The 19,267-nt window shown below is 30.9% G+C and overlaps 1 pseudogene; it reads left to right on the top strand.

Annotated features, from left to right (window-relative positions):
- The first annotated feature begins 4,419 nt into the window (after positions 1–4,419).
- On the top strand, positions 4,420–6,138 carry LOC126356337 (NADH-ubiquinone oxidoreductase chain 5-like; annotated as a pseudogene).
- Positions 6,139–19,267: the final 13,129 nt, after the last annotated feature.

Raw genomic sequence — 19,267 nt, 5'->3', positions numbered from 1 at the left:
TGATTCGAAAGGGTCCAAATAAGGTAGGTTTTGTTGGAATTCCTCAGCCATTTAGAGATGCTATTAAGTTAATTTGTAAGGAGCAGCCAATTCCTATTATATCTAATTACCTACTTTATTATTTTTCCCCTGTTTTTAATTTAATGATTTCTTTAGCCGTTTGAGTAATTTTTCCTTATTTAACTTATATGTGTTCTTTTTCTTATGGATTTTTATTTTTTTTATGTTGTACTAGATTAGGTGTTTATACTGTTATAATTGCTGGTTGATCTTCTAATTCAAATTATTCATTATTAGGTTCTCTTCGTTCTGTTGCTCAAACAATTTCTTATGAAGTTAGTTTAGCTTTAATTTTATTGTCTTTAATTATTTTAATTGGTAGTTTTAATATGTTTGATTTTATAAACTATCAGCTTTATTGTTGATTTATTATTATTTCTTTTCCTTTAGCTTTAGCTTGTTTTGCTTCTTGTTTAGCTGAAACTAATCGTACTCCTTTTGATTTTGCTGAAGGGGAATCTGAGTTAGTTTCAGGATTTAATATTGAGTATGGTGCGGGTGGTTTTACTTTAATTTTTTTAGCTGAATATACTAGAATTGTCTTCATAAGAATGTTATTGGCTTTAATTTTTTAGGCGGTGATTTTTATTCTTTTATATTTTTTATTAAGCTTGCTATTATATCTTTTGGTTTTATTTGGGTTCGTGGGACATTACCACGGTTTCGTTATGATAAATTAATGTACTTAGCTTGAAAAAGTTTTTTACCTTTATCTTTGAATTTTTTTATTTTCTTTGTTGGTTTAAAGATTTTATTTATCTCATTTGTTTAGTTAAATTTTTTGAGAAAAGTTAATAGAAGAGTTAAACTTCTAATTTTATGTTTTCAAAACATATGCTTTTCCTAAGCTAATTAACTTTATTCCTTAATTAATTTATCTCATGCGTTTGCAACATGGACATTAATTAAGAAATATGTAAAGTAAATAATTGTTAAGATTTAACCTGTTATAATATAAGGTTCTTCAACAGGTCGTTTACCAATTCACGTTAGTAAGCATACAACAACTACTATAATTCAGAATAAAATTTGATTAATAGGGTAAAATTGAATGCCTCGGAATGGTGTTTTTTATAAAATGGTAAAATTATTAAGATTCTAATTGATAAAAATAATGCAATAACACCTCCTAACTTATTAGGGATAGATCGTAGAATTGCATATGCAAATAGGAAATATCACTCTGGTTGAATGTGAACTGGTGTTACTAATGGGTTGGCAGGTACAAAGTTATCTGGATCTCCTAATAGGTAAGGATTGATTAAACATAGTATAATTAATAATGATGTTATTATTACAAATGTAATAGAATCCTTAAAGGTAAAGTATGGATGGAATGGAATTTTTTCAATATCTCCATTTAGTCCAAGAGGATTATTAGATCCTGTTTGGTGAAGAAAAAATAAATGAATTGCTGCTATAGCAGCAATAATAAATGGTAATACAAAATGGAATGTGAAGAATCGATTTAATGTTGCATTATCAACAGCGAATCCTCCTCATACTCATTGGACTAAATCTGTTCCTAAGTATGGGATTGCTGATAATAAATTAGTAATTACTGTTGCACCTCAAAAAGATATTTGGCCTCAGGGTAAGACATATCCTATAAATGCAGTTGCTATAACTAAAAATAAAATCACTGTACCAATTATTCAGGTATGTATATATATATAAGATCCGTAGTAAATTCCCCGTCCTACATGTAAGTAAATACAAATAAAAAATATAGATGCTCCATTTGCATGTAAGGTTCGGATAATTCAACCATTATTTACGTCTCGGCAGATGTGTACTACACTACTGAATGCTATTTCAATATTTGATGTATAATGTATAGCTAAAAATAGTCCAGTTGCGATTTGAATTACCAAACATAACCCTAATAGGGATCCAAAATTTCATCAAAATGAAATATTTGTTGGGGCAGGTAAGTCAATTAAAGAGTTATTAATAATTTTAATTAAAAGATGTCTTAATCGTAAGGGTTTATTCATTAGTAATTATCTTATTTTACGAATAGGTCCCTGATTAATATTGGTGATTTTAACAACTGCTAGTAGTGCTAAAAATAAAGAAATTATTATTATTATTGTAATAATGAATGTTGGTCTATTATATAATTTTTCTAAAGATATTGTTATTTCTTGATAATTGATTGAATTATCAATATTTATAGTTTCGGTGTTTTTGAAAAAGTCTATAAATATAGATATATCTAGAATAATTAATATTTATATGATAAATACTCACATTATTAATGTAATAATTATAGTAATTGATTTAGGCTGAAATATTTCGTTTGATGCAATTCTTGTAATGTAAATAAATAATACTAGTATACCACCAAGAAATGTTAAAAATAAAATATATGATAATCAATATCTTTCTATTATTGTTCCTGTTATTAATCCAACTAGGAATGTTTGAAGGATAATAAAAAGCATTATTGATATTGGGTGTCTTAATTTAATAAAATTAATATTTATTACATTTGATAATGATATAATTATTATTTTGATCATTTCAGGGGTTAGTTTATTTAAAATATCGGTTTTGGGGACCGATGATGGAAGCTTTTCCACCTCTGAAGTTTTAAAAGTGGGGGCTGGACTTATTTCCGGTTTACAAGACCGGCGTTTTTTTTAAACTATTAAAACTAATGTTTATATTCTCTATTTTTACTTCTTTATTGATTTATTTTGCTGGTGTTTATGTTTTTTCTTCTAAACGTAAACATTTATTAATGGTTCTTTTGAGATTAGAATATATTGTTCTTTCTTTATTTATATTAGTTATTGTTTTTCTTATTGAGTTTGATTATGATTATTTTTTTCCTGTTATTTTTTTAGTTTTTTCTGTTTGTGAGGGTGCTTTAGGTCTTTCTATTTTAGTTTCAATAATTCGTTCTCATGGTAATGATTTTTTTAATTCTTTTGGTTTATCTTTATGTTAAAGTATTTATTTATAACTATTTTTTTGATCCCTCTTTGTTTATTAAATAATTGTTGATGTTTGGTTCATTCTTTAATGTTTCTGTCGAGTTTTGTTTTTATAATTTGTGTTTATTCATATGCTGATTTGAATATAATTAGATATTATTTTGGTATTGATTATTTTTCTTTTAGTTTAATTTTACTTAGTTTTTGGATTTGTTCTTTAATAATCACTGCTAGAGGTTCAGTTTATTTAAGATCATATCATTCTAATTTTTTGTTTTTATGGTTTTGATTTTAATAATTATGCTTTATTGTTCATTTGCTAGATTAAGTCTTCTTTCTTTTTATATTTTTTTTGAGGCTAGATTAGTTCCTACTTTACTTTTAATTTTGGGTTGGGGTTATCAACCTGAGCGTTTGCAGGCTGGTGTTTATTTAATTTTTTATACTTTGGTTGCTAGATTACCTTTATTATTAGTTTTATTTAAGGTTTATGATTTTTCTAATACTTTATATATTCCTTTATTGGTTGATTTTGGTTCTTATTATTTTATGTTTTATGTATTTATAATTTTGGCTTTTTTAGTTAAGATACCTTTATTTTTGGTTCATTTATGACTTCCTAAGGCTCATGTAGAGGCCCCTATTTCAGGTAGAAGAATTCTTGCTTGTGTTTTATTAAAGTTAGGTGGTTATGGTATTTTTCGTGTTATAAAGGTTATTTCTTATTTGGGTTTAAAGTTTAATTATTTTTGATTATCTTTAGGTTTATCTGGGGGTGTTATTGTAAGATTTATTTGTTTTCGTCAGGTTGATTTAAAGTCTTTAATTGCATATTCTTCTGTTGCTCATATAAGAATGGTTATTGGTGGATTGATGACTATGAATTGATGAGGTTGTGTAGGTTCTCTTTCTCTAATGGTTGGTCATGGTTTATGTTCTTCTGGTTTATTTTGTTTATCTAATATTATTTATGAACGTTTAGGTAGATGAAGATTATTAATTAACAAGGGTATAATTAATTTGATGCCAAGAATGGCTTTATGATGATTTCTTTTAAGATCATCAAATATGGCTGCTCCTCCTTCTTTAAATTTGGTAGGTGAAATTAGATTATTAAATAGAATTATATCTTGATCTTCTTTTAGATTCTTTGCTTTGATTTTTTTATCTTTTTTTAGAGCTGTTTATACTTTGTATATATATTCTTATTCTCAGCATGGGAATTATTATTCTGGTGTTTATACTTGTTCTCTAGGTTATTTTCGTGAATATCATCTTTTACTTTTACATTGATTGCCTTTAAATATTCTCTGTTTAAAGAGTGAATATTTCTTTGTTTAGTTTGCTTAAGTATTTTAATTAAAAATATTGTTTTGTGGAATCAATGATATGAAGTTTTTCATCTTAGGCTGTGAATTTATTTTCTATTTGTTCTTTGAGTTTTTTTTCTTTGTTTATTTCGAGAACTATAATTTTTATTTTAGGTATTTATTATTTAATATTTGATTATAGAGTTTTTGTTGAGTGAGAGCTTTTCAATTTAAATGGTTCTATAGTTGTTATAACTTTAATTTTGGATTTAATATCTCTTATTTTTATATCTTTTGTTATATATATTTCTTCTTTGGTTATTTATTATAGAGAGGATTATATATCTGGTGAAAAGAATATAAATCGTTTTATTATTATTGTTTTAATATTTATTCCTTCTATAGGTTTTTTAATAATTAGTCCTAATTTAATTAGAATTTTATTGGGTTGAGATGGTTTAGGTTTAGTTTCTTATTGTTTAGTTATTTATTATCAAAATGTAAAATCTTATAGTGCTGGTATATTAACTGCACTTTCTAATCGTATTGGTGATGTTTCTATTTTAATTTCTATTGCATGAATGTTAAATTTTGGTGGTTGAAATTATATTTATTATTATGATTTTATTTCTAATTCTTTTGAAATAAAGCTCATTACTATATTAATTGTTTTAGCAGCTATAACTAAGAGAGCTCAGATTCCTTTCTCTTCATGACTTCCTGCTGCTATAGCAGCTCCTACTCCTGTTTCTGCTTTAGTTCATTCTTCTACTCTTGTTACTGCTGGTGTTTATTTATTAATTCGTTTTAGACCAATATTGGATACCTATAATTGTGGTTGATTTTTACTTTTAATTGGTTGTATAACTATATTTATGGCTGGATTGGGTGCTAATTTTGAATTTGATTTGAAGAAGATTATTGCTCTTTCTACTTTAAGACAACTTGGTTTAATAATAAGAATTTTGGCTATGGGTTATCCAAAGCTTGCATTTTTTCATTTATTGGCTCATGCTTTATTTAAGGCATTATTATTTATATGTGCAGGTTCAATAATTCATAATTTGAAGGATTCTCAGGATATTCGTTTTATAGGATCAATTGTTAATTTCATACCTTTAACTTCAGTTTGTTTTAATGTTTCTAGTTTATCTTTGTGTGGAATACCTTTTTTAGCGGGATTTTATTCGAAGGATTTAATTCTTGAGATGGTTTGTTTAAGACGAATTAATTGTTTAATTTTTTTTCTTTATTTTTTTTCTACTGGTTTAACTGCTTCTTATTCTTTTCGTTTGTCTTATTATTCAATATCTGGTGATAATAATTTTTATTCTAGATTTTCTTTTGATGATAAGGGTTATTATATTTCATTTGGAATAATTGGTCTATTGTTTGTTGCTGTTTTTGGTGGTAGTCTTTTATCTTGATTAATTTTTCCTATTCCTCATGTGATTGCTTTACCTTATTATTTAAAGTTTTTAACTATTACAGTTGTTATTTTAGGTGCTTATTTAGGTTATCTTATTTCTAATTTTGATTTTTCTCATAATTTATTTTCTTTAAGTATACTTTCTTTTGTTAGATTTGCTGGTTCTATATGATTTATACCTTTTCTTTCAACTAAGTTTATTAGATATATTCCTTTAAAAATAGGTTATTATTCATCTAAGTCATTTGATTATGGTTGAGGTGAATTACTTGGTGGTCAAGGTTTATATAGATTATTTATTTATTTAATTGGTTATATTCAAGGTTGATATGATTCTAATTTCAAGATTTATCTTTTAACTTTTATTTTTTGAATATTTATTTTGGTAATATTGTTTTTCGTTTACTTAAATAGCTTATAATTAGAGCGTGACACTGAGATGTTAAGGAAGTATTTTTACTTTTAGTTATTTATAAATATAGATATATTATTTTTACAGTGAAAATGTAATGTTTTATTTAAACTATATAAATTTTAGAAATGTTAACGGAGTTTAACCGCTAATATAAAAAGTTAGCAGCTTTCATATTGGCTTTACATTTCCTTAATTGGAACTATTATAGTTCAATTATATTATTAACAGTAATACGCCTCTTTTTGGCTTCAATTAATAAGAATAAGGGTAGTACATACCAATCTTTCAGGTCGAAACTGACTGCAATATTTCGCTTCTTATTCTATTTAAGGTTGATTGATATTATCAATACTTTCTGAATGCAACCCAAATGTTATATTTAACTACAACCCTTTATTCTGCTCATTGTAATGCTCCTTGGTTTCATTCATGGTATAGTCCGCCTAATAGAACTAGAATAAAAAATATTGTTGATACTGTTCAGATTATAATGTCTGAAGTTTTAAAAATAATTACAATTAGTAGAATTAGTGCAATTTCTACATCAAAAATTAAAAAGATTACTGCGATTAGGAAGAATCGTAGTGAGAATGGTATTCGTGCTGATCTTTTTGGATCAAACCCACATTCAAATGGTGATCTTTTTTCTCGATCATTAATTAATTTTTTTGATACTGTTGTTGCCAGGTTTATAACAATTATTGGAATAATAAATCTAATGAAAACTCTTGTGGATAGAATTAGAATTGTTTTTCTTGATTTATATCAAGCTTTCTGATTGGAAGTCAAATGTACTATTTTTACTAGAAAAACAATTATCTACCTCATCAATAAATAGAGATATATAAGAATAATCATACTACGTCTACGAAGTGTCAGTATCATGCTGCTGCTTCAAATCCAAAGTGGTGTCTTGGTGAGAATTGATTTATTGAGTGTCGAAGTAGACATGTTGATAAAAAGATTGTTCCAATAATTACGTGTAAACCATGGAATCCTGTTGCAACAAAGAATGTTGATCCATAAACTGCATCTGCAAGGGTAAAAGGTGCTTCTCAATATTCATATGCTTGAAGTATTGTAAAGTATAGTCCTAATAACACTGTGAAGAATAATCCTTGTAGTGCTTGAGTATGATTAGATTCCATTAAACTATGATGTGCTCATGTTACTGTTACTCCTGATGCTAAAAGAATAGCTGTATTAAGTAATGGAATTTGTATAGGGTTAAAGGGTTGAATTCCTATTGGAGGTCATAGTATTCCTAGTTCAATTGTTGGTGCTAATCTTCTTCTAAAGAATGCTCAAAAAAAAGAAACGAAAAATAATACCTCTGATGAAATAAATAAAATTATTCCTCATCGTAATCCAATTGATACAAATCCTGTATGTAATCCTTGATATGTTCCTTCTCGTACTACATCTCGTCATCATTGAATTATGGTTAGTAGGGTAATTCCAAATCCAATTATGAATAAGTTAATATTAAATAGGTGGAATCATTTTGCTAGTCCTGATACTAGGACTATTGCTCCAATTGCTCCTGTTAATGGTCAAGGTCTATAGTCTACTAAGTGGAATGGGTGGTTTGAGTGAGTTGTTAACATAGGTTTAATATACTTCTCTAGAATATAGAGTTCTTAGAATTGAGAAAACATAGGCTTGAATTATTGCTACTGCTGATTCTAGAATTAATAGAAGTATTTGTCCAATAATTAGTAATGAGATTAAGTTTATTGCTATAGATGGTCCTGTGTTTCCTAATAAGGTTAATAATAAGTGTCCTGCAATTATATTTGCTGCCAACCGTACTGCTAATGTACCTGGTCGAATAACATTACTAATTGTTTCAATTAGTACTATAAATGATATTAATGCAGGCGGTGTACCTTGTGGTACAAGGTGTGTAAATATATGATTAGTATGGTTAATTCATCCAAATAATATAAATCTTAGCCATATAGGTAGGGCAATTGCAAATGTTAATGCTAAATGTCTTGTTCTAGTAAAAATATAAGGGAATAATCCTATGAAATTGTTAAATAATATTATAATAAAAATTGAGATGAAAATGAATGTTGTTCCATTAAATGATTTTGGTCCAAGAAGTGTTTTAAATTCATTATGTAAGGTTAAATTTAGTTTATTTCAGATAATGTTAATTCGTGATGGTGTAAGTCAAAATAGTGATGGGATTAATAATAGTCCTAGAAATGTTCTAGTTCAATTTAATGATAAATTAAAGATGTTAGTTGATGGGTCAAATGTTGAGAATAGATTTGTTATCATTTTCAATTTAAGTTTTTTATTTCAATTGTTCCTTTTTCTGCTCTTTTAATAAGGTTAGGTTTAAATGAGAAGAAGTTTATTTGATTAAACAAGATTAATGTAGCTGAAAATATAATGAATAGTGAGAATCATATAAGAGGGGATATTTGAGGGATTTGGATATAATTTCCCCATCAGAATTAGTCGTTAATTTACTATTATTTGGTTTAAGAGACCATTACTTACTTTCAGTCATCTGATGAATTTCAAGGTGTACTAATTTTTTTAGTTACTTTAGATTGACACACTAATGTTATTTATTTTAACTAACTCCTTAAATTATCTTAGATAATCACTTAATAAGTAAATTTACTGAAGTTCTTTCAATTACAATTGGTATAAATCTGTGGTTTGCTCCACAGATTTCTGAGCATTGTCCAAAGAATAATCCAGGTCGATTTATTGTGAATGTTCCTTGATTTAACCGACCTGGCGTTGCATCAATTTTAACCCCTAATGCAGGAACTGCTCATGAGTGTAGAACATCTGATGCTCTTGTTAATACTCGTACTTCTGTATTTATTGGTAGGATTGTTCGGTTATCTACATCTAGCAGTCGAAATCCATCATTTTCTAGGTCTTGTTCTGGTGTTATATAAGTGTCAAATTCTACGTCTATGAAGTCTGAATATTCATATCTTCAATATCATTGTCGTCCAATGGTTTTAATTGTAATTATTGCATCTACTGAATCATCAAGTAAATATAATAGTCGTAATGATGGAAGGGCAATAAAAATTAATGTAATTGCTGGTAAAGCTGTTCAGATTGTTTCAATTAAATGTCCATGAAGTATATTACGGTTAGTATAGGCAATAAATAATATATAACTTAGGGCATAACCTACAATTACTGTAATTAATAATAATACGACCATAGTATGATCATGAAAGAATGATAATTGCTCCATTAATGGTGAAGCTCCATCTTGAAGAGATAAATTTGATCATGTTGCCATTAATAAATATTTTCTAATAAAAGGTCAAACCTTTATTTGTAGAGCTTAAATCTACTGCACTAATCTGCCATATTAGATTCTAGAGATTAATGGTAATTCTGAGTAACTATGTTCTGCAGGAGGGTTATTTTGTAGTCATTCTGTTGATCTTCTTATGTTAGCTCTAAATATAATTGCTCGGTTTGTAACCATTCTTTCTCATATAATTACAATGAATATAATGATTCCTACAATAGAAATTGTAGACCCAATTCTTGATACTACGTTTCATGATGTATATGCGTCTGGGTAGTCTGAGTATCGTCGAGGTATTCCTGCTAATCCTAGGAAGTGTTGAGGAAAGAATGTTAAATTTACTCCAATGAATGTAATTGTAAATTGGATTTTTAATCATGTATTATTTATAGTTAATCCTGTAAATAGTGGATATCATTGAATGACACCTCCTATAATTGCAAATACTGCTCCTATAGATAATACATAATGAAAGTGGGCTACTACATAATATGTATCATGTAATACAATATCAAGTGATGAATTTGCTAATACTAATCCTGTTAATCCACCAATTGTAAATAGGAAAATAAATCCTAGAGCTCATAATAATTTTTTATTTATTTATTTTTTTATTTTTTTATTTATTTAACCTGGCAAGATTAGGGCCATCAGGCCCTCTCTTACATCTAACCAGGCATTCTACTTATTTTACAGTCATATGTTTCAGTAGGCATGTTAAACTACATCTAATACAAAAAGTGAGATAAACAATTAGAAAGGTACACCTCGAAAAATGCATTATTGAAGAGAAAGATTTAAGATAGGAGTGCTGGCAGCAGGGAGTTTGAGGGAGACTCATGGTGAAGGGAGGAGAAGAATAGAGAGACATGATGAAACATAATTAAGGAAAATATAAAGGAAAAGGAGACTGCGTGGCTAATAGAGATAGATGAAGAGGAAGGCATCTCAGCAGCAAGATACGAGACGCTAGCTTTGCTATTTGACAGATGATAGGATTGGCCTTGCACATTAATTTTGTGGAGAATTTTATGCGGATGATAGTAGGAAATGCTTCAACTTCTTCTTAAAAGCCACAGGAGATTGAATTTTCCTCAAGGTAAGGGGCAGTTTGTTCCAGAGGCGGACAGCGGCAACTGAGAAGGAGTTTGCAAAAGTTTTTGTTTTGTGAGTGGGCACAGTTAGGATACCAGATAAGAGTGACCTCGTGTTTCGATTATGATGGCATGACAGGTTTTTAATCTCTGAAGCTAGGTACTGGGGTGCTTGCGCGATGAGGAGTCGGTGAAGTAGACATAGAGTGTGGTAGTCACGCAGTTTGTCTGGCCGCAGCCACTCTAGCTCGGAGTATGAAGCACTAACATGATCATATCGGCGAATGTTGCAGGTGTAACGCACACAGGCATTCATGGTTAGCTCTAGCCGTCTTTTGTTTTCACTACTCATGCCTTGTTGAATCACATCACAATAGTGGAGGTTCGGTAGAACGAGTGCTTGCACGAGCTGGCGTTTCAAGTCCTGTGGGAATATGTTCCGAAACTTTTTGAGAGCATAGAGACAAGCAGACGTCTTTCGGCACACTGCGACTGTATTCTCCGCCCAGTTGAGATGCTCGTCCAAAGTTACACCCAAGTTCTTCACTGTTTTCTGATATGGTATTGGAGTACCTTCGAGCAGAATAGGAGGTAGCCGTTGGCGGAAATCTGAACTTATTAATTTCTGATGGGCTATTAAGATTACTTGCGTCTTTTTTGCATTTAATTTAAGCCCCAGATTTTTCGCCCATGTCACTACTGAAGACAGATCATCATTCATCAGAGCGATTGCAGTGTTTACGTCTTCAGGTCTGACGCTTAGGTAGAGCTGGAGGTCGTCGGCATAGAAATGATGTTTACAGGAGGACAAAACCGACGAAATATCGTTGACATATAAAGAAAACAAAAGTGGTCCTAAGACTGATCCTTGTGGCACTCCCGAAGAAACATGTTTCCAGGAAGATTTTTCATTTGCGCAGACAACACATTGCTGTCTGTCTTTTAAGTAGCTTTCAAACCATCTCATTGCACTATCAGAGAAATTAAGCTGTTGCATTTTTCTGAGTAATATGTCAAAGTTAACAGTGTCAAAAGCTTTGCTGAAGTCCAGTAGCGTCAATATTGTTGCCTTTCGATTGTCGATGGCATATTTCAGGTCATCAGTTACTTTAATTAGAGCAGTGTTTGTGCTGTGATGTTTACGGAAACCGGATTGAAATTTGTCATATAGACTGAATTCATGCAAGTGTTCAGTGATTTGGTCATGAACAATATATTCCAGTGCTTTGGAAACAGCAGGCAGTATGCTAATTGGTCGGTAATCACTAGGCAGTTGCGGGTTTTCGACCTTAGGGATGGGTCGAATTATGCTTCTTTTCCATGCAGTGGGGTATATTCCGTTCACGAGGGAAAAATTAAATATGTCAGTTAAGACAGGTACTAAGATATCGGCAACATTCTTAATCATGGCTATACCGATACTGTCGTTGCCTATTGCATCAGAAGAGATTCTCATTATTGCTTTTCTTGCCGTATTTGTTGTTACATGTTTTAGATGGAAGGTATCGTTGTTAGTTATCCTGTTTGGAGATTCTTGTGGACGGTAATTATCAGCCATGCTGGTATTCAGAGGTGCAGAGAAGAATTCATTTAATTCGTTAGCTGACACATGAAAAGTAGTTTCCGATTTTGCCTTTCCGACCCCGAAGCTACGGAGATTCTTCCATAGAGTCGTGGGTGTCAGATCGCTGCATACAAGGGAGCGAGCGTGCCTGATTTTGGCATTGCGAATGCATTGTTTCACTCTGTTCCGTAGCTTTCTATATTCTTCAAAACGTTCGGGTTTCGGATCTGCCTTGAAACGCCTGTGGGCAGCATCCCTATTAGTCATCATTTGACGTAATTCAGCTGTCAGCCATGGAGCAGGAGATTTTCTTACACGGACTGTGCGCACAGGTGCATGTTTGTCATAGAGGGCAGTGAGTTTATCACCAAGTTCATTAATTTTGCCGTCGATTGTAGGTTCTCTGATTATTTGATGCCATGAGATTTCTGAGCAATCGGCTGTTAGAGCGTCAAGGTCAATACGTTTCATGTTCCTACAAGTTATGTAACGCGATTTGATCCTTGGGGGCTGCACAGAGTAGGCCAGGAATATTACATCATGTGCTGAGAGGCCAGGGGCCGATGATTGACCAACATCTCTTACTTTGTCAGTCTGTTTCGTTGCTATCACGTCTATAAGAGTATGACTGTGCGCCGTATGGTGTGTAGGTTGCAATGGAAGAATGTTCATGCTATTGCAACTAAACAATCTTCTTAGGTTTATTGCGGAGGGAGTGTCTCTTAGCAGGTCTATGTTCAAGTCACCCATTACGATGACATGTTCGTATTGACACTGAAGTGAATGTAATTCCGACTGGAAGGAACTCATTGAGCTTATTTTTGGCGGCTTGTACACGACGCCAGTCAAGAATTTCCGACTTTGTATATTTATTTCAATGAACATGAATTCAGCCTCTTTTTCTTCAGCAGGATTTGACATACATAAGACTTTCGCTTTGAGATCTGTTCGTATATATGCGCCGACCCCGCCACCTCGCTTTTTTGATCTGTCTGCCCTAAGAAATGTGTACCCTGGGAGATGAATAGATGCAGAGGATATGTGTGGTTTCAACCACGTTTCGGATAAGAGGATTACGTGGTAGTTTAGTTGGTGGAAGAGGAGGCTAAGTTCTTCGTAATGCGCAGGTACAGACTGAATGTTGCAGTGAGCTGCTAAAACCTCGGACGCGTTCCGCTGAGCAGCCTGGAGTAGGGTGGCAGACTGGTTTGTCCCTTTGTTAGGCACTACCTGCCGCGAGGGGCACTGACCGGTGTTTCCGCCAAATGACATACTACAGGGGTGTCCGAGATTTTGCGCGCCCTGTTTGTGACTCCGCGAGAGCCGAAAGAAAAGCGACTGCAAGAGATTTCCTGAGGTTGCGGGAGTATAGAAAATGGATTAGTGGTATTCGGTGCAGGGAGAATATGACCAAAATGGTGACAGCTGTGTGTCACTGAGTATCCTATGTCGTAAGAGGAAAAATGTAATTAGAGTATTTGAAACAGCTTAGGGTGGAAATAAGGGAAAGAGGAGTGATTTAAGAGGCCGATGCTGCCAGCAGAGAGAAGTAGGCTTAATATTTAATAGAGTATCGTAGGAAGCTAGAATTAAATTGAAATTTGCTAAAGTGATACTGATAGTGATTTTTGTTATGAACAATTTAAACCGAAGAGATAGTTGACTAATGAACTAAAGGAGAGACTAATAATTGCAATAGAACTATTACAGAATGGAAGAGACTAAACTGAGAAAATGAAAAAAGTATTAGCAGTAACTAAAACTAAGCAATGGCTACAGCTAAAGACACAAAAAAAATAGTAAAAAGTTAATACAGTTACAAAAACAATTAGTTGAAGGTACAAATAATTAAAAAGTTAATACAGTTACAAGAACAATTAGTTGAAGGTACAAATAATTAAAAAGTTAATACAATTACAAGACTATATCTGAGTATAGGACTGTTAAGATTTGCAAATGGTGTTAAGTTTGACTTTTGGCTCGAGTAGGTTCACTTAATACTGTTTAGTTCTGTCATGTTTGTGACTGTCTTCTTTCCAGCTGCAGTCTTAATGATTACTCTACCATCCAGAGTCCACACATTCTGAAGACCGAAATGGGATATGGCACTGTTTAAAATCTTTAGCCGCTCGTGTGTCAGATCTTCCCTTATTGTAATCCCTGTCCTTGCTAACTTCTTCTTCTGGGTAAAGATCTCAGCCCTTTTTCGGTACGACACAAATTTAATTATTATTGGACGAGGTTTGGTAGCACCTGGTGGTTTTCGTCCCACCCGGTGGCTCCTGTCAATGTCTGCCTTGGTCACTTCGACGCCTAATTTTTCACGCGCAACCTGTATAAGCAGGTTGTCCGTGTCTTCTTCTTTAGTTTCTGCTACTCCAAACAGTCGTAGACTATTTCGCCTTTGGTACTGTTCTAGCTCGTCTGTGGCGGCAGATAGTTTCACTTCCAACTCTCGTGCCTTTTTCTCGTATTCAGACACAGACTTTTTTAGTGCTGTAATTTCGGCAGTATTGGCCTCAACAGTTTCACGCATTTTGGCCAATACTGCTGCCGTTACAGTATCTGATATGGTGCCTGCTATCAGATCGAGATTGTTTTTATCGCGAAGCGCAGCGTTTACCTCAGAGCGAACCAGCTCCGCTATACCGGGAGCCGCGGCCGCACCTTCCACCAGGAGCAGGCCCGCCGCACCTGCTGCTTCCCCGCTGCTGGACGCGCTGCTGTTGATTCTTCTATTTACCATTTTCTCGCAGATATTGGCGGAGCACAGAAAAAAAAAATAGCACTACTACACAGAGCACTGTTGTTTACACGATTTCCACTTGTACTAGACAACACCACCTGCGAGAAACACCTTCGAATTCGACTAAATTTCGCGAGCCGAACTTAACACGTGTTACACTGCAGCCGCCATGAGCTCTTATTGGTGGATTGAACTTGAATTTAGTTCCATATAATGTAGCTAATCATCTAAATACCTTAATTCCTGTAGGTACAGCAATAATTATTGTTGCTGATGTAAAATATGCTCGTGTGTCAACATCCATTCCTACTGTAAATATATGATGTGCTCATACAATAAATCCTATTAGTCCAATTGATAATATAGCGTAAATTATACCTAATGTTCCAAATGATTCAATTTTTCCTCTTTCTTGACATACAATATGTGAAATAATTCCGAATCCCGGTAGAATTAAAATATAAACTTCTGGGTGTCCAAAGAATCAAAATAGATGTTGATATAGAATTGGGTCACCCCCTCCTGCAGGGTCAAAGAATGATGTATTTAAATTTCGATCTGTTAATAATATAGTAATAGCTCCTGCTAAAACTGGAAGTGAAAGAAGGAGAAGTAATGCTGTAATAGCTACAGATCATACAAATAAAGGTCTTTGATCTAAAGTTATACTTTCTGATCGTATATTAATTGCTGTTGTAATGAAATTCACTGCACCAAGAATAGATGATACACCTGCTAAGTGCAGTGAAAAAATAGCTAGATCTACAGATGCACCCCCATGTGCAATAGCTCCTGCTAGAGGAGGGTAAACTGTTCATCCTGTACCAGCACCATTATCTACTATAGAAGATGTAAGAAGAAGGGTTAGTGAAGGTGGTAGTAATCAAAAACTTATATTATTTATTCGTGGAAATGCTATATCTGGTGCACCAATTATTAGTGGAACAAGTCAATTACCAAATCCACCAATTATAATAGGTATTACTATAAAGAAAATTATTACGAATGCGTGAGCTGTAATAATAACATTATAAATCTGGTCATCCCCAATTAGAGATCCGGGTTGGCCAAGTTCAGCACGAATAAGTATTCTTATTGATGTTCCTACTATTCCTGCTCATGCTCCAAATATGAAGTATAAAGTACCAATGTCCTTGTGGTTTGTTGAGAATAATCATTTTTGTGGTAAGATGGCTGAATTTTAGGTGGTAGACTGTAAATCTACTTATGAGATGTTTTCTCTCTTATCATATTTAGGTCTTATATTCAATTATGATTCTAGACTGCAATTCTAGAGGTGTAAAATTTTACTAAGGCCTAAAAGATTATTCTTTTAATTATAACTTTGAAGGTTATTAGTTTGATTAACTTAAGTCCTTAGTATAATGAAATTAAGGTTGATGTTGAAATCAATCCTATTGTTGAAATTATTACTGTTATAGGAAGAATGATTCTTGATTTTTGGGACTTTATCTTTATAGATCACGAATTTTCTGTGTATGATATAATTAGAGCTGAGAATCTAATACGTATATAGTAGTAGAGTGTAATTGTAGTTAATACAACTATAATAGTTATAATAGTTGTTATATTGTTTTCTATTAATGATTGTATTACAATTCATTTTGGTAAGAATCCAAGGAATGGTGGTAGTCCACCTAAAGATAATAAAGATAAGAATATTATGAATTTAATATCGGTTTTTATATTTCTGGCTGAATAAATTTGATTTATGAAAAATAAATTTATTTGCTTAAATAATAAAACTATAATTAATCTTAATAATGAGTAAATAATGAAGTATAGTTCTCAGATGTTTTCTCTGACTGTTAATGATCTAATTATTCAACCTAGATGTCTGATTGATGAATATGCTAAAAGTTGTCGTAAGGATGTTTGATTTAAACCTCCTATTGCCCCAATAATAATTCTTAAGATAATAATTGTTCAAATAAAAGTTCTTAATTGAATACAATAAGATAAGACCATTATTGGGGCGATTTTTTGTCATGTTATTAATGTTAAACAATTATTTCATCTTGATGCTCCTATAACTTCTGGAAATCAGAAATGGAAAGGTGCAGCTCCAATCTTTAATAATAGTCTAGATCTAATTATTATTGATGGGATAAATTCTGTTTCCCATCCCATGGGATATTTTATTTGAATCAGCAAAATTGAAAATAATAATATTGTCGATGCTATTGCTTGGACAATAAAATATTTAATTGATGATTCATTTATTATTATATTTTTATTTCTTGTTAGGAGCGGAATAAATGAAAGTAAGTTGATCTCAAGTCCTATTCAAACCCCAAATCAGGAATTTGATGAAATGGACAGGATCGTTCCTATCATTAATGTTGATAGGAAGAGAAGTTTTGTAGAGTTGTTGGTCATTAAAAAGGAGAGGATTGATACCTCTATAAATGGGGTATGAACCCATTAGCTTGTTTAGCTTACCTTTTTACAATAAGGTGTATGATGCACGTTAGTTTTTGATACTAAAGGAGGTAGTTTAATTCTATCTTATGTAATTTTAATGAAGGTAATTTTATTTACTTTATTTACCCTATCAAGGTAACCCTTTAATCAGGCACTTCATTTATTTAATATATAAATCGAAAGTTTTTTTTTTTGAAATTCATTTATGTATTATTTTGTTTAATTAGGATTAATTTATCCTGCTCATTTTATTTTTATATATATATATAATAAATAATTTATATTAATATATTACATTTAATTGAAATTAAAAGATTATAAGTTCATCTTACCATTATCAATTGATTATTTTAATGCACTTATTTACCTAGGATTATAGCTACTTATGTTTTTAGCTTAAAATAGGTTATTATAATATAATATATATAATAATATGTAATTTAATATTTAATATTATTATAATTGGATATAATAAAAAAAATTATTAATTTAAATATAAAATATTATAATTAATATAAATAATTATATTAATTATAATAATATAATTATATAAATTATCTATAATTAGATTATTTAACTAATATATATGAAAGTTAACTTAATATAAAAAAAGAATTCATATTAATAACATATTATATTAAATTACATAATTGTATAAAATATATTTATTATATTATTTAATCTTTCTTTAATTATTAGTGAAAAGAAAGATTAAATAAGAAAGAATATAATACATTTATTGCTATACATGTTCCATATTAATCTATAATTATATATAATAGAGAAGTTGTTGTGGTTATACATAGGGGCGTTTCTTTTTTTTTGTTAATGTTTGTGGTTTTTTTCTTTTTTTTCTTTAAATATTTGAATCTTTTATTTTTTCCTGATTTGATAAATTTAAAAATTTCTTATTTTTTATTTTTAAAAGTTTTATTCTTGCTTGTTTATTCACTTTTTCTTTGTATTATATGTTAGTTTTGTTAGACTAAATGTTCTTTTTGCAGTAATTTGATTTAATTATCAAGTGATTTTGGATTTAGCAATTGATTTAGTATCGGCATAATTCGTGCCAGCAGCCGCGGTTATACGATTGATACAAGTGAATATTATTGGTTAAAACAGTTGTTTATATTATTAGGGTTGAAATATAAATTTGTAAGGTGAAATGTTAAAATTTATTTGTGGCCCTTTTTATGAATCTGTGAAATTTAAATAATAAACTAGGATTAGATACCCTATTATGTTAAATGTTAATTATATTTACCAGGGTACTATTAGTTAAGGTCTTTAAACCCAAAGAATTTGGCGGTATCTCATTCCATTCAGAGGAACCTACCCCATGATTGATAATACACGATTTACTCTACTTAATTTATTTGTTTGTATATCTCCGTTATCAGAGAATCTTTTTAGAGTTATAATTCTCAAGATTTATAATTATAAAATATTTCAGGTCAAGGTGCAGCTTATAGTTAAGAGGAGGTGGGTTACAATAGATTTTTGTTTATAACGGATTTGATAGTGAAATACTGTTAATGAAGGTGGATTTGATAGTAATTTAATTTATTTAATTTAACTGATATTGGCTCTGAGATGTGTACACATCGCCCGTCGCTCTCATTATTGATTATTCTATTTTATTTTAAAGTAGCTTCAATTTAGATGAGATAAGTCGTAACATAGTAGATGTACTGGAAAGTGTATCTAGGAAGAGTTTCAAGATATAACTTATTAGTAAAGTGTTTCATTTACACTGAAAATTTTTCTGTGCAAATCAGGATATCTTGATTATTTATTTTATTATATTTATTTTTTCTTTATTTAATTATTTAATATAAATAATTTTATTGTATTTTTGTCTTAGTATATTTTATAGAATTGATTTTTTAAATTATAGTTTATTGGTAATGTAAGTGTTTTATGAAATATTATTTTAAATTTTTTTAAGTAGATTTTATTTA

The sequence above is a fragment of the Schistocerca gregaria genome, chromosome 3 (assembly GCF_023897955.1).
Source record: "Schistocerca gregaria isolate iqSchGreg1 chromosome 3, iqSchGreg1.2, whole genome shotgun sequence".
NCBI classification, from domain to species: Eukaryota; Metazoa; Arthropoda; class Insecta; order Orthoptera; family Acrididae; genus Schistocerca; species Schistocerca gregaria.
This window is presented reverse-complemented; position numbering and strand designations above follow the sequence as displayed.